The following is a 17,634-nucleotide window of genomic DNA, read 5'->3' as shown; positions in this document are numbered from 1 at the left end:
AATGAAGGCAAAATAAAGTCAAAAAGATTCTAATTTCCCTGTTCTATCCCCCTGCCATGTCTCCCCTAGGTCATTAAAGCTTAAAAACCTTCTTATTCTTTATATATATATTTCTAGAGGGTTCTGCTGAATATCATTCCCAAAAAGAAAGCACAGATGTAATGCAAAGTTTTCAAGCAGCTGATAAAATTAAAAAAAAAAAAAATTTCCCTTCTTTTGCTTTTAGGTCTAGTTTTCCTTTAATTCCCTACTAATCATTGTTCAATATTCATTCTACTACGAAGAAATTATTATCCTATTGCACAAATTACTCTCACTCCAAAATGACATGATTAGAAATTTTCAGCTAATCAGTAAGTGGTCTGCAGTTTGATTCCCATTCATCAGTGATGTGAAAGGGGAAGAGATCATGGAAGGGGAGCAGTGCTTTATCAAGCATTCCCTATTAGGAAATGAAGACTGAAATTGATTAATAATTGAGAAAAGAATTAAAATTCTTTCATTTCACCCATATTATAGAGAAGAAATTGCTATAGTTACTGGCAATTATGTGAAATATTCTGAGTAATGAAGCAACTTAAATAAACTTTGCAGTCCTCACTCATATTACAAATAGAAAAAAATGGCAATTTGAATGTAATATCACAATTTTCATTTAGTATTATGAGGAAACTCAGTGCTTGAACTAACTCAGCCTATTAGGCAATAACAGTTTCAGTAATTCTAAGTGTTATTATTATTACTATAATCATAATAACGCTCTCTGCTTAATTGCCTTTAGTTTGACTAGCATAGTTTACAAATATTTTTAAACAGGCTAAAAAGTGCAACCTAAAACCTATTCTTGAATTTTTTAAGGGGACGCAGACATCTTAGAGGTAGGAGTTAGGCTGTTAATACTTCAGAATGTATCCCTTTAGCTATCATTTTATTTGTAATTTAATTTGTTTTGTATGTCATTTATTTATATAGTAATTAATTCATTGGATTTGTACTAAATGAGAATATAGTGGCTTGCATTTTATACATGCTATGGGTTTTATGATAGTGGAACATTTAACTCTCCTTTATCCCGTACATGTTTTCTGAATTCTCAGCTATTTAAATAATCAAACGCCTGCACTCTGGCATCCGGTGGTCTTTGGAAGAGTGGGCCAGGTGAGGAGTACCCACCGCTGGGGGCTCAGAAGAGGCTCTCCAGGACCATTGATGGCATTATTTGTTCACGGATAATGTGAGCAATTTTGGATAATAATTTAGTTTAGTTAAGATATCCAATAACTCGATGCTCATTAAGCCAACATCAGTGTACCGGTTGTCGATTATTTTAGGTTTACTCTCTTCCCAGTGAACTAAAATAATCAAGTTTGCAAAAGAGGTTTTATTCATTACACATGATCATGAGGTACATGATCAGAGCTACGTGAAAATATACACACAGAAAAAAGAACAGGAAGAACCCAGAAATCTAAAGAGTTTCTTTTTCTCCAAATGACACAACTGTGTATTTCATGTGTTTTCCATAATAAATAGAAACCTTCAGTTGTCCCAGGATTTCTCAAGATATTTTGTTATTTTTGTGGTGTTTTGCGGAATCCATGATTCCTTTACAGCTAGCTTCCCTAGGGTTAATCTGAGAGGAGAAAAACAACAGCCTGAACTTATTTTGTCATCTTGATAGTCTATTTAAATAGAGGTTTTGTTTTTAGCATGGTGCTATTGATTTCCAACTAAATCTTTGCATCCACTCTTGCTAACAATACTGTTCTCTGAGATTAGTAAAATGAGAATTGTTGAAGCTTTGTTGCCAAAAGGAATGAAAGTAAAAAATACACAGGAATTTATTTAATGTAGCTATGTAGGAGGTTAACTGAAAAGCTATTACATTATATATACATACAGTTTGATTTATGAGATTTATATATAGTATATTAATGTGTACTTTCTTTATTAAAGAAGGCCAGAATAGATCTGCAGAAAAGTCCAAAAAATTAAATGTGTAAGCTCAAGTGTAAAGGACTTCTGACAGCTCTTAACCTGTAGATAAGCACATAAAAATAAAGAAAATTAAACATAATTCTAACTTTTTTGAAAGTCCTGAAATTAAGAGGTGTCCAAGATAAAATAAGTTACTGCCCATCCAAATTAACATATATAAGGGAGTTGATTCTACAGTAATTTTGAATAATTTTGCAGAAATTGTCACATCACCTTTATCTTGTTGTATAATTCTATTTCCAAAACATAACTTGATCCAGTTCACTTCATTTCTCCTGCCTCCAGCTTTGTTCAAGTATCTACCTTTTCTCACCTGGCCCACTGCTGTGAGCTCCTCACAAATTTCCCTGCCCATCTACTGTATTTAACCTCTTCTCTCAATCAGCTCATTTTGTCCAGTACATAAAAATGTTCAAGTTCCATCCAATATATCATTCCTGACCCTCTATATCTCTTTCTCTCCATGTCTTCACAGTCAAGGTTCCCAAAACTTTGTACTTTTTGTCTGTCCTGCTTCAATGATTTTCTATTCTTAATTCATAGTGTAATTAATTAATTAATAATCCTACTGTAACAAGTAACTAAAACTCACTTCCTGGGGTCATTGAGAACCTCCTAATTGTCAGGTCCAATCTGACCTTTCTGCCATATTTGCCACTGTTGACCATTCTTGTCTTTTGGAAACTCTTTCACAATTGCCTTTTGTGACACATCTCTTCTTTCTGAATCTCTGCTTATGTGTTGGGCAGGGTCATGGCAGGAAACAGATGGTGAACATAAATTGGATGATTTGAGAAGATTTTAATATAAGGACTATTTACAAAAGTGTGAGCAAGCAAGATGGGTAGGAGAGTGTAGTTCCCTAGGTTTAATATCTGTGAGTGTCACTACTCTTAGACATGTAGTGCAAACAGAGGAAGAGATTACCAGGAGTTGGGGACAGAGAGCTTTTGTTGAGCTATATAGGAAATGTGACCTTCAGTCATGGGATATGTCAGTGCTTTGAGAACTCAGTAAGATGGATGTGGGAAAATAAAAACTCTGAACTCACTCTTCTTTCTAACATTTTTTTTTTTGCAAGTGCCTCCTCTTCAGTTCCTCTCCTCTAATAGTACCTAATGTTAGAGGGCAAGGACACCATTATATGTGGTCCAAAGAGGTCAGCTCAGCATCTCAAGCACAGAGCAAGGTGGAGAAGATTAGAGAAGAGAGTGATCCTGCCCAGCCTCTATTTTTAAGTGGTGGTATTTCTCCCAGGGTTCCAATCTGGATCCCCCATATTCATATTCTTTAAACATCCTTCTAACCCTGGAAACTTCTTATCTTCAATCTTGACTTCTGTTATTATTTCTATGCTGGTCATTCCCTAATCTGTATCTCCTTTATAAATATATTTTCTAAGGTCAGTCTCATACATTCAAGTATAGTAATAGCATTTCTTTCTTGAACTCAACATCACAAAATCTGAACTCATTTTCTTTCCAAGTAATTTACTTTTTCTATATTATCTCTCTTTGAAACTGAGTTACATCCAAACCCACCCAATCACCAAAGCCTAAAACCCAGAATTATCCTTGACTGATTTTTACTCACTAGGTAGATATGACCAGTTGATTGCAAGGCATTATAGACTACTCCTAACAGATCTTTACTTCACCTGCTCCTGTGTACTGTCACCATCACTATCCTAGTGAGTGTGGCAAAAACAAACATACCAGGAGTTATGGAAACTGTGTACATGAAGAGTTTACCTAGTCTTCAGACTAAGTGCTTCCAAAGGAAAGTCTATGCTAGCTAAGTCCTGAAGGATGAGTAAAGGGTGCCTGGACAACTGGAAAAAGTGTTGGATGCAAAAGAAACAGCATGTGTAAAGATTCCTACAGGAAAGAAAAAATTAAACATTGGAAAGACTAAAATAAGGCAAGTATAGCTGGAGTGTGGAGAATTGAGATAGGAGAACATCTGAAAATATCTTCAGCTGAGGCTGAGGAAGTAGGAAGACAAGATTGAGTAGGCTTTGAGAGTTATCATGGATTGGGGACTTATGCATATGGTACTCAAGTTGATGAAATAAATAAAGAATTTAAGAAAAGACTCCAAAAGAATTGTTCTATTTAAGCCTGAAAAGTTCTTACAGTCTTAATCTGTAGACTAGAAGGATGTACCAGCCAGTTGAAAAAAGATGATCTTATCAAAGGTAAGAGGTAAAGAAATCTTTAGGAGCAGGACACTCGTTTACTACTCACTTAATTCTCCAACTGCAACTCATCTTTGTTCCCTGAACATCTGTGCATATTCAAGAATTTTCAGATTACATTATGAGTCAGGAACGCTTCTTTGAAGGGAATTCCTTTGCATTTATAGTTTGCTCCAAAATTTTTGACATTTATTTTGAATATTTGTCACTTCTTTTTTACAAGAGGCAGGTTGGAAAGATCATTTATCTAAGAGTTAAAAATCTTAGACATCACCTTTTTGTTGTTATTATTATTATTTAATCATGACCTTACAGATTGCTGATAATTGGAGCAAGCCATTTAAGCTCCATGTCTTTATTTCTTGTCTTCTAAAATATGAGTTGAATGAGATAATTACCAAGACACTTTCAAGGTATGAAATTCTGTAAATCTAAATAAACCCAAATCATGAGAGAAGATTAAATGATCCTTTAAGATTAGTTCCAATCCTCTAAGCCCTAAAACAAATACCATAAAATAAATGAAATGGACAATCATGAGAACTCATCATTGCATGATTCCAAGTAGATCTGCATTCATTCATGTAATCCATAAAGCTTGGAATCTGATTTAAATCTTCCATCTACCATAGTAGTTATTCGACTGTTGAAATTCCATCTCCAGAAAGGTATTAGTAATTAGATATCAGATAAGTTCCAAGTTAATGCAGTAAGGAAATTCATCTGATTCTTGGAAGAAACTACATATCACAACATACACACACACACACACACACACACACACACACAATTCTTGTTAGAGGCTAGACTATAGGTATTTTCACAGACAAAAGAGAATAGGAAGAGTGAAAATGATGAGAAAATGAATAATTAAGGAAAAATAAAATGTCCTTTCTCATTTTTACATCTTAAACTATTTTAAGTAATAACTTTTGACTTTACTCTTAATTTTCTTTTATCACCTCTTGACTTCAACTTAACACTGTCCAGTGGAGAATTTCAACTCCTAAAGGATCCTAAGGCTTAATTAATAGAGGAGCCAGCCAGAGGGATAGAGCTAGAGATATCAGAAGTAATTACAGTTTAATGAAACAAGAATGAATGAATTACCACAAAGCCCAGTAGCCTGGTAAGTGACCTGAAATGAAAATGTGGTCATCAAATTGATAACCTCTTTTATTTAACCTCTCTCCCTGAAATACAATTTCTCTTTACTCTTTCCCATTCCATTCCCTTTTCATTTGGGAGAATATTTGAAATGATCATAGTTATGATTGCAAATAAAAATAATTTAAAAATCATCGTATATCGTGCCCTCAACATAAGCTCACATTTTCAAAAGATAACTGTGAGGCGTGGTTTGCAGGGCAAAATTAAAATTCAACTTTAATGACATAATTTAAGTCAAAATTAACTTAAAGAGCTGTTTGGATGAAAGTTTACTTTTATTTCAGATATACTATAATGTTTTCTGAATATTTAGAATATTTCCAGGCCTACATGCAACTCATTAATGTCTCTCAAACACAGTTTGAGAGGGTGGTACTCAGCACACAACTTCACCACAGTACATCTTAAATTCAGCTTCAGAAAATGCTTGGAATACAGGGAATGTTTACAGTCCCCGTGCTGTTTATTTTGACAAACACAATCTCTTTTCACACTGCAGGAGGGAAAGAAAAGGGGATCCAAAAAAAAAAAAAAGAATCTTTGTTTTAATCTGTTGCTATCAAATGTTAGAACTGAAAAGGGGAAATTTAACTCTCATCCTTCTAGTGAGAAGCAGCAGCAGGTTGAACTGAACTGGGAGGACAATCACAGTCCTTCTCATGCTTCCACTGGGGCAAAAATGAAAGCCTGTTCCCGAGGACCCCCAGCCCCTCTCCCAGAGATGCAGAATCTCTCTTAACACCAGTCAAGATGCCTGAATGTATTACATGATACAAAGTATTTCAGTTTGTGGGGAGAGGGATATGGGTGAACAAAATCTAGCTGATAGAAGAAAAATTATCCAGTGCAGACCATGGCACTCTTTATTACAAAGCTGGCTGTGAGTGAGGAAATGACTTCCACCTTTCAGCCAGCACTGAGACAATTTAATCTTGCATTTTCTTATATGTAACCATTCACTGCCTCTGTGGACATGTTGGCTTTCACAAAAACGGAAACTGGGCAATTAAATGAAGGTTTAAAATTTACCCCATATCTCTGGACTGTCTAATGAATTGTAGTCTAAGAAACTAATTTGAGTCAATATTGCCAAATGAACAGTTATTTAGTTGTACACAATATTTTCTTCTGATGATAACTAGTTTTAGAAATACATTGAAAGTAGCCTTATCTAATCACATCCTTGAAGAATGATATTTATTACATAGAAAAATGATGCTAAATTCTGGCCGGCTTGATAACAGTTATAGGGGAGGATTAGCTTTAACTGAGTCAGAAATATGCTCAATAAATACAATAAATAAATGCAATAAATGAAACACAAAAATAACATAATGAAAACAAATCTGTTGTTAAAGCAATGTGATACAACTATGAAGGAAACTGCTGTGATACTGAGAAAAGAAAAGATAATGTATTAAAGTACTTTATTAATAACGTCTTTAAAATCAGAATATTATTTAAGGTTAAATATTAAATTCACCTAAAGAAGTGAGACATCAAGAAGAAAGTAATAGATACAGCTTCCACAGTAAATGAAAAGACATTAAAAAACATTTAAGACCCACTCTAAAGTATTATATATGTGTGTATGTGTATATATATACATTATATGTGTATAAAAATGTAGCAAGGGTTTGTAATGAATAAACTGTTCTATCAATAGGGAATCCCTGTGCAAATACACGTTAATACATGTTTTCAAATTTTACGCAAAATCATCCTTCCTGTTCAGGCATAAGGCCAGATGGAAGCTTATGTCAATACCTACAGAACGCTGATGTCTTCTTAGATAGTCCAAATAGAACCATTCCATCTGCCATAAACACTGGACCCAAAGCCACATTTATAGATTGTGCTAAAAATAGTTAAAATCATTCTTACAGTGAAGACATTTTTATAGGTTCTGGGAAAAAGGAAACTCACTGTGTATTCCAAAATACGTATTCTCTGGTAATTGTGAGTGCATTTTCACGTATGCATGTATAGAGAAATAATAAAATGACCTTAATAGGAGATTTTTCTGGAAGCCAGAGCTAAATTAACCATGCAATATCATTGTTTCCCTGGGGGTGAGATCTAGCTGATTTTCTTTAGCTTCTGCGTCTTCAGTCTTCTCAAGATGAGGATTGGTTTTATTTCTTTTTTAAAAAATTATAACCACCTGATGGTTTCCTTCTCCAGATGGAAGATGAAGAGTACATCTTTGTCAATCTACCAGGTCAAATTCAGTGAGCATTTTGTTTCCCTTCAAAATGAGAGTTTCACAGTGCTTGGAAAGGTTAAAACAATCTGCACCCAGGTTCTTATATCCTGCTAAGAACTCAAAGGTTCTGAAGGTAAAAGATGACCATAGGTCACTAACTGTCCCCAAACCTACTTTATAAGTTTGTAATAGTCAAAAAATATCAGACTTAAATTCATTTATTTTGGTTTCTATAAAAGACAGATAAGCATGCATGATTGAAGTGAAGGGAAAAGAAGAAATAAAGAGGATTATTGGAGCCTCCTGTATTTTAAAAAGTCACCAGATACTAAATACTGTTTTTCTAGAGTCATGCCAGAGTCCACAAGAAGAGTAAGGCAGGAAAATCAACTCTGGCCTCTTCGTTCCCTCCATCTGTACTTTAGTGTGTTGGTCATTGATTCTGGGTTGGTTGATTTGTACAAATCAAATTCAGTAATCCTTTTTAAGGGATTTGAAAGTCTCAAATTCTATAAGTTGGATGGGGAACTAAATTAAATATTTTTAATGCCATATGAATGTTAGTTATTCATGAGTATTCCCACTATACTCAGTAGGAAATGGTGAAGAAGGGAGGGAAGGAAATTGCCTGGCCATGCAAGTCAGCTGAATCATTCTGGAGAGGGGTGAGTCAGTAGAAAAAAGATGTCAGACACGTGTCACACTGTGTGGTACACGTGGTGATTGACCTTCCAGCCCATTCCTGTTGTGGAAAGTCTATCAACCAAAGCTGCTAGAACAAACCATCTAGGTATCAAGTGACCTCAAGGAAACTGACTAAAGCTGATTTGTGTGGACCTGTGGTCAAACTCAAAAAATCTCAGGGAGATTCTCTCTCCCAGAAATTTAGAATTAGGATACTGAAAAACTTGGTATATTGATAATGGTATATCCTTAACTGAAAGTTCTTGTAGTCAAAGTAAAGTTAGTGCCACGGTCAGCCAATGCCATATACAAGCTGAAATTCTAGAGAAGCAGTGAAGATGTAACTGCAAAGAGGCGGGATAGGGGTAAAGGAGATAATAGATAAGCAAAGATCATGGCCATGTGGCTCTAGAGAACAGGGAAGATAGAGCTTCATTTTCTGACTTTCTACTTTGAATCTTGTGGCAGTATGACTAAACATCTTCTTTGATGTTGACTTAAAACAAGTACCTTTTTCATAAGCCATTTTAAGATTTTTTTGTACACAAATATGCATGTCTATAACATGTGCACATCCTCCTCTTAATGCTCTTTACACATATAGTCTACATCACACTACTGTGTGTCTGCAAAATACTGCATCCAACACTGTCATGTCTGTTCACATTGGTTTCAAGATTTTTAAGAGGAGGAACTATGACTTTTATGTTTGCACATATACTACAGAGCCTAGCATTCTAGGCAAACCAGTGCCATTTTAAATACAGACATTTGATAGTCATCTTGGTCCAATTCTTCTCAGGCAATTGTGGTTGCCAACCATGAGGAAATCGCTCTCTACCTAGGTTTTCCATAAAACGTAAATTATACCTGGGACTGGGTGTATTTGGAAGCCTATTAGTCACTACTTTGCTCCACCTCAATGGCATCTTTACGCTTCCATTTAATAAACAAGAACTTCATTAAAGAAGAACTTAATGTTACTTGAGGAAGCACCAAAGGAAGAAGCTGGCTTGATTAAATATAAACTTAGGACTAAAATAAATAAACTAAGAAAATAAATCTACAGATGTAGACAAGAACACTGAATTGGAATTTTTCTGAAATATTCTTAAGTTAGCTATATTTATTCTTAGCATTTCTTATTTTTTCTTTGTGGAAATTAAAGATCAAGTTCATAAAGGCAAACCAGCCAACATGTTTTTCTTTAAGGATAAAAAGGAAGAAGTAGGGACTTCCCTGGTGGCACAGTAGTTAAGAATCTGCCTGGCAATAACGGGACAGAGGATCAATCCCTGGTCCAGGAAGATCCCACATGCCGCAGAGCAACTAAGCCCATGGGCCACAGCTACTGAGCCCGCATGCCACAGTCACTGAAGCCTGTGTGTGTAGATCCTGTGCTCTGCAACAAGAGAAACCACCACAATGAGAAGCCAACGCAACATGATGAAGAGTAGCCCCCACTCACCACAACTAGAGAAAGCCCACATGCAGCAACGAAGACCCAAAGCAGCTAAAAATCAATCAATAAATTAACTCATTAAAAAAAAAGGAAGAAGAAATGTTGCCCCCCTCTTTTTTACATCTTTATTGGAGTATAATGGCTTTACAATGGTGTGTTAGTTTCTGCTGTATAACAAAGTGAATCAGCTATAAATAAACATATATCTCATATCTCCTCCCTCTTGCGTTTCCCTCCCAACCCTCCCTATCCCACCCCTCTAGGTTGACACAAAGCACCAAGCTAACCTACCTGTGCTATGCAGCTGCTTCCCACTAGCTATCTATTTTACATTTCATAGTGTATATATGTCCATGGCACTCTCTCACTTCGTCCCAGCTTACCCTGCCCCTTCCCTGTGTCCTCAAGTCCATTCTCTATGTCTACGTCTTGATTCCTGTCCTAGCCCTAAGTTCTCCACAACCTTTTTTTTTTAGATTCCATGTATATGTGTTACCATATAGTATTTGTTTTCTCTTTCTGACTTACTTCACTCTGTATGACAGACTCTAGGTCCATCCACCTCACTACAAATAACTCAACTTTGTTTCTTTTTATGACAAATAATATTCCATTGTATATATGTGCCATATCTTCTTTATCCATTCATCTGTTGATGGACATTTAGGTTGCTTCCATGTCCTGGCTATTGTAAATAGTGCTGCAGAGAACATTGTGGTACATGACTCTTTTTGAATTATTGTATTCTCAGGGTGCATGCCCAGTAGTGAGAGTGCTGGGTTGTATGGTAGTTCTATTTTTTGTTTTTTAAGGAACCTCCATACTGTTTTCCATGGTGGCTGTATCAATTTACATTCCCAACAGCAGTGCAAGAGGGTTCCCTTTTCTCCACACCCTTTCCAGTGCTTACTGTTTGTAGATTTTTTGATTATGACCATTCTGACCAGTATGAGGTGATATCACATTGTAGTTTTGATTTGCATTTCTCTAATGCTTAGTGATGTTGAGCATCCTTTCATGTGTTTGTTGGCAATCTGTATATCTTCTTTGGAGAAATGTCTATTTAGGTCTTCTGCCCATTTTTGGATTGGGTTTTTTGTTTTTTTGATATTGAGCTGCATGATCTGCTTGTATATTTTGGTGATTGATGCTTTGTCAGTTGCTTCATCTGCAAATATTTTATCCCTTTTTGAAGGTTGTCTTTTCATTTTGTTTATGGTTTCCTTTGTTGTGCAAAAGCTTTTAAGTTTCATTAGGTCTCATTTGTTTATTTTTGGGTTTATTTCCATTTCTGTAGGAGGTGGGTCAAAAAGGATCTTACTGTGATTTATGTCATAGAGTGTTCTCCCTATGTTTTCTTCTAAGAGTTTGATAGTGGCTGGTCTTATATTTAGGTCTTTAATGCATTTTGAGTTTATTTCTGTGCATGGTGTTAGGAAGTGTTCTAATTTCATTCTTTTACATGTAGCTGTCCAGTTTTCCCACCACCAGTTATTGAAGATGCTGTCTTTTCTCCACTGTATATTTTGCCTCCTTTATTGAAGATAAGGTGACCATATGTGTGTGGGTTTATCTCTGGGGTTTCTATCCTGTTCCATTGATCTATAATTCTGTTATTGTGCCAACACCATACTGCCTTGATTACTATAGTTTTTTAGTGTAGTCTGAAGTCAGGGAGCCTGATTCCATCAGCCTTGGTTTTTTTTTTTTTTTTCTCAAGATTGCTTTGGCTATTCGGGGTCTTTTGTGTTTCCATACAAAATTGTGATTTTTTTTGTTTTAGTTCTGTGAAAAATGCCATTGGTAGTTTGATAAGGATTGCATTGAATGTGAAGACTGCTTTAGGTAGTATAGTCATTTTCACAATGTTGGTTCTTCCAATCCAAGAACATGGTATATTTCTCAATCTGTTTATATCATCTTTAATTTCTTTCATCAGTGTCTTATAGTTTTCTGCATACGGGTCTTTTGTCTCCTTAGGTAGGTTTATTCCTAGGTATTTTATTCTTTGTGTTGCAATGGTAAATGGGAGTGTTTTCTTAATTTCTCTATCAGATTTTTCATCATTAGTGTATAGGCATGTAAGAGATTTCTGTGCATTAATTTTGTATCCTGCTACTTTGCCAAATTAATTGATTAGCTCTAGTAGTTTTCTGGTAGCATCTTTAGGATTCTCTATGTATACTATCATGTCATCTGCAAACACTGACAGTTTTAAATCTTCTTTTCTGATCTTGATTCCTTTTATTTCTTTTTCTTCTCTGATTGCTGTGACTAAAACTTCCAAAACTAAGTTGAATAAGAGTGGTGAGAGTGGGCAACCTTGTTTGTTCCTGATCTTAGTGGAAAATTTTCCAGGTTTTCCACCATGGCAAAAGATGTTGGCTGTTGGTTTGTTATATATGGCCTTTATTATGTTGAGCTAAGTTTCCTCTATACCTACATTTGGGAGAGTTTTTATCATAAAAAAAACTATGCATCTATGTTCATCAGTGATATTAGCCTATAGTTGTTTTTTGTGACATGTTTTTCTGGTTTTTGTATCAGGGTGATGGTGGCCTCATAGAATGGGTTTGGGAGTGTTCCTCCCTCTGTTATAGTTTGGAAGAGTTTGAGAAGGATAGGTGTTAGCTCTTCTCTAAATGTCTGATACAATTCACCTGTGAATCCATCTGGTCCTGGGCTTTTGTTTGTTGGAAGATTTTTAACCACAGTTTCAATTTCAGTGCTTGCTCTTGGTCTGTTTATATTTTCTCTTTCTTCCTGGTTCACTCTTTGGAGGTTGTGCTTTTCTCAGAATTTGTCCATTTCTTCCAGGTTGTTCATTTTATTGGCATATAGTTGGTTGTAGCAATCTCTCATGATCCTTTGTATTTCTGCCGTGTCAGCTGTTAATTCTCCTTTTGCATTTCTAATTCTTTTTTTTTTTTTTTTTTTTTTTTTTTTTTTTTTTTTTTTTTTTTTTTTTTGCTGTACGCGGGCCTCTCACTGCTGTGGCCTCTCCCGTTGCGGAGCACAGGCTCCGGACACACAGGCTCCGCGGCCATGGCTCGCGGGCCCAGCCGCTCCGCGGCATGTGGGATCTTCCGGGATCGGGGCACGAACCCGTGTCCCCTGCATCGGCAGGCGGATTCTCAACCACTGCGCCACCAGGGAAGCCCTGCATTTCTAATTCTATCAGTCTGAATCTTCTCTCCTTTTTTCTTGATGAGCCTGGCTAATAGTTTATCAATGTTGTGTATCTTCTCAAAGAATCAGCTTTTAGTTTTATTGATCTGAGCTACTGTTTCCTTCATTTCTTTTTCATTTATTTCTGATCTAATTTTTATGAATTCTTTCCATCTGCTAACTTTGGGCTTTTTTTTTGTTCTTCTTTGTCTAATTGCTTAAGTTGTAAGGTTAGGTTGGTTATTTGAGATGTTTCTTGCTTCTTGTGGTAGGATTGTATTGCTATAAACTTCCCTCTTAGAACTGCTTTTGCTGCATCCCATAGGTTTCGGGTTGCCATGTTTGTGTTGTCATTTTTTTCTAGGTATTTTTTGATGTCCTCTTTGATTTCTTCAGTGACCTCTTAGTTATTTAATAGTGCATTGTTTAGCCTCCATGTGTTTGTATTTTTTACACATTTTTTCCTGTAATTGATATCTAGTCTCATAGTGTTGTGGTGAGAAAACGTACTTGTTGCAATTTCAATTTTCTTAAATTTAGCAAGGCTTGATTTGTGACACAAGTTATGATCTATCCTGGAGAATGTTCCATGAGCACTTGAGACAAAAGTGTATTCTGTTGTTTTTGAATGGAATGTCCTGTAAATATCAATTAAGTCCATATTGTTTAATGTATTATTTAAAGCTTGCGTTTCCTTATTTATTTTCATTTTGGATGATCTGTCCATTGGTGAAAGTGTGGTGTTAAAGTACCCTACTATGATTGTGTTACTGTCAATTTCCCCTTTAATGGCAGTTAGTATTTGCCTTATGTATTGAGGTGGTCCTATGTTGGGTGCATAAATATTTAGAATTGTTATAACTTTTTCTTGATTTGATCTCTTGATCATCATGTAGTGTCTTTCTTTGTTTCTCGTAATAGTCTGTTTTAAAGTCTGCTTGTCCCATATGAGAAGTGCTATTCCAGCCTTCTTTTGACTTCCATTTTCATGGAATATCTTTTTACATCCCATCACTTTCACTCTGTATGTCTATGTGTCCCTAGGTCTGAACTGGGTCTCTTTTAGACAGCATATATACGGGTCTTGTTTTTGTATCCACTCAGCCAGTCTGTCTTTTGGTTGGATCATTAATTATCTACCTTACTTTACATTTAAGGTAGTTATTGATATGTGTGTTATTATTACCATTTTCTTAATTGTTTTTGGTTTGTTATTGTAGGTGTTTTCCTTCTCTTGTGTTTCCTGCCTAGAAAGTTCCTTTAGCATTTGTTGTAAAGCTGGTTTAGTGGTGCTGAATTCTCTTAGATTTTGCATGTCTGTAAAGGTTGTAATTTCTCCATTGAATCTGATGAGATCCTTGCTGCGTAGAGTAATCTTGGTTGTAGGTTTTTCCCTTTCATCACTTTAAATATGTCCTGCCACTCCCTTCTGGCTTACAGAGTTTCTGCTGAAAGATCAGCTGTTAACCTTATAGGGATTCCCTTGTATGTTATTTGTTGCTTTTCCCTTGCTGCTTTTAATATTTTCCCTTTGTATTTAACTTTTGATAGTTTGATTAATATGTCTTGGCATGTTTTCCTTGGATTTATCCTGTATGGGACTCTCTGTGCTTCTTGGACCTGAGTGACTATTTCCTTTCCCATATTAGGGAAGTTTTCAACTATAATCTCTTCAAATATTTTCTCAGTCCCTTTCTTTTTCTCTTCTTCTTCTTCTGGGATCCCTATAATTCCAATATAGGTGCATTTAATGTTGTCCCAGAAGTCTCTGAGACTGTCCTAAATTATTTTCATTGTTTTTTCTTTATTCTGCTCTGTGATAGTTATTTCCACTATTTTATCTTCCAGGTCACTTTTCCATTCTCTGCCTTAGTTATTTTGTTATTGATTCCTTCTAGAAAAATTTTTAATTTCATTTATTGTGTTGTTCATAATTGTTTGCTTGCTCTTTACTTCTTCTAGGCCCTTATTAAACATTTCTTGTATTTTCTCCATTCTATTTCCAAGATTTGGGATCATCTTTACTATCATCACTTTGAATTCTTTTTCAGATAGACTGCCTATTTCCTCTTTATTTGTTTAGTCTGCTGGGTTTTTACCTTGCTCCCTCATCTACTGTGTATTTCTGTCTTCTCATTTTGCTTAACTTACTGTGTTTGGGGTCTCCTTTTCGCAGGCTGCAGGTTCAGAGTTCCCGTTGTTTTTGGTGTCTGCCCCCTGTGGGTAAGGTTCATTCAGTGAGTTGTGTAGGCTTCCTGATGGAGGGGGCTGGTGCCTGTGTTCTGGTGGATGAGGCTGCATCTTTTCTTTCTGTTGGGCAGGACCGCTTCCGGTGGTGTGTTTTGGGATGCCTGTGAACTTATTATAATTTTAGGCAGCCTCTCTGCTAATGGGTGGCATTGTGTTCCTGTCTTGGTAGTTGTTTGGCATGAGGTTTCCAGCACTGTAGCTTGCTGGTCTTTGAGTTGAACTGGGTATTCGCATTGTGATGGAGATCTCTGACAGAGCTTTTGCTGTTTGATATTATGTGGGCCCAGGAGGTCTCTGGTGGACCAATGTCCTGAACTTTGCTCTCCCACCTCAGTGACTCTGGCATGCCACCTGGCCAGAACATCAAGATGCTGTCAGCCACAGAGCTCAGAAGAAAATGGGGAATAAAAAAGAAAGAAAAATATAATAAAATAAAGTTATTAAAATAAAAATATATTATTAAAAATAAAAAGGTAACAAAAAAAGAAAGAAGAGAGCAACCAAGATGAAAAACAAATCCACCAATGATAACAAGTGCTAAAATCTCTACAAAACAAACAAACAAACAAACAAACATAAAACATACAGGCAGAACCTAGGACGAATGGTAAAAGAAAACCTATACAGACAAAATCACACAAAGAAGCATGCACATACACATTCACAAAAGGAGAAAAAAGATATATATATATATATTAAAAAAAAAAGAAGAGAGCAACCAAATCAATAAACAAATCTACCAAAGACAATGAACTCTAAATACTAGACTAAGATAAACATAAAACCAGAAACCAGTCAGTCACATACAGCAAACCCCAAGTCTACAGTTGTTCCCAAAATCCACCACCTCAATTTTTGGATGATTTGTTTTCTATTCAGGTATTCCACAGATGCAGGGCTCATCAAATTGATTGTGGAGATTTAATCCACTGTTCCTGAAGCTGTATGGAGAGATTTTCCTTTCTCTTCTTTGTTCACACAGATCCTGGGGTTCAGCTTTGGATTTGGCCTTGCCTCTGTGTGTAGGTCTCCTGAGGGCATCTCTTCCCTGCCCAGAGAGTATGGGGTTAAAGTAGCAGCTGAGTAGGGGGCTCTAGCTCACTCAGGCTGAGAGTGAGGGAGGGGTCCAGAATGCAGGGTGAGCCTGTGGTGGCAGAGGCTGGAGTGACGTTGCAATAGCCTGAGGCTCGCCGTATATTCTCCTGGGGAAGTTGTCCCTGAATCATGGGACCCTGGCAGTGGCAGGCTGCACAGGCTCCCGGGAGGGGATTTGTGGATAGTGACTTGTGCTTGCACACAAGCTTCTTGGTGGCTGCAGTAGCAGCCTTAGCATTTTACGCATATCTCTGGTGTCTACATTGATAGCCATGGCTCGCTCCCATCTCTGGAGCTCGTTGACACAGTGCTCTGATTCCCCTCTCTTCATGCACCCCGAAACAATGGTCTCTTGCCTCTTATCTGGTTTCAGACATTTCCCTGGACTCCCTTCCAGCTAGCTGTGGCACACTAGCCCCCTTCAGGCTGTGTTCGTGCAGCCAACCATAGCTCTCTCTCTGGCATCTGACCTCTGAAGCCCAAGCCTCAGCTCCCAGCTCCCACCTGCCCCAGCGAGTGAGCATATAAGCCTCTCAGGCTGGTGAGAGCTGGTCGGCAATTATCCTCTGTGCAGGAATCTCTCTGTTTGCCCTCTGAACCCCTGTTGCTGCCCTCTCCACCCCTGTTGCTGTCCTCTCCTCCATGGCTCTGAAGCTTCCTCCCACTACCCACCCACCGTCTCTGCCAGTGAAGGGGCTTCCTAGTGTGTGGAAGCTTTTCTTCCTTCACAGCTCCCTCCCAGAGGGGCAGATTCCGTACCTATTCTTTTGTCTCTGTTTTTTCTTTTTTCTTTTGCCCTACCCAGGTACATGGGGAGTTTCTTGCCTTTTGGGAAGTCTGAAGTCTTCTTCCAGCATTCAGTAAATATTCTGTAGGAGCTGTTCCCCATGTAGTTGTACTTTTGATGTATTTGTGGGGAGGAAGGTGACCTCCATGTCTTACTCCTCTGCCATCTTGAAGCTGAGATTCTGGGCACCTTTTTGAAGTCAGATTTGACAGAAAAAGGATCTCCAAGACACAGATGATGTGATGTCTGATATATGAGATAGAGATAGAAAAAGACACAGAGACAGAGACAGAGTGATTGAGACGGGTTGAGACAGAGGCAGTGGGAGGGGGAGGGAGAAGGAGAGAGACCCTCTGAGACCTCTGTCACTCCAGGTTCCATCAAGATTATCAAGATCACTTGAAGCTCCAGGAATCTTCAGGATGTTCAGGTGAGACTCTGCTCCTTGTTTTCCCAAGAGACAGGTTCATTTCTTAATTGTTAGTGAAATTTCAGACACTTAGCCTTCAAACCCCGATTAAGAGGGAGTGTTGTGGCAGATTCATCCATTTCTTTCTGAAACGACCTAAGTGTAATATATATATAAAAGTTTGAAATACATGAGTTTCCATTTTCAA

Source organism: Mesoplodon densirostris, chromosome 17, assembly GCF_025265405.1.
Source record: "Mesoplodon densirostris isolate mMesDen1 chromosome 17, mMesDen1 primary haplotype, whole genome shotgun sequence".
In the NCBI taxonomy this organism is placed as follows: domain Eukaryota; kingdom Metazoa; phylum Chordata; class Mammalia; order Artiodactyla; family Ziphiidae; genus Mesoplodon; species Mesoplodon densirostris.
The sequence above is the reverse complement of the archived record's forward strand: the minus strand, read 5'-3'. Positions refer to the sequence as shown.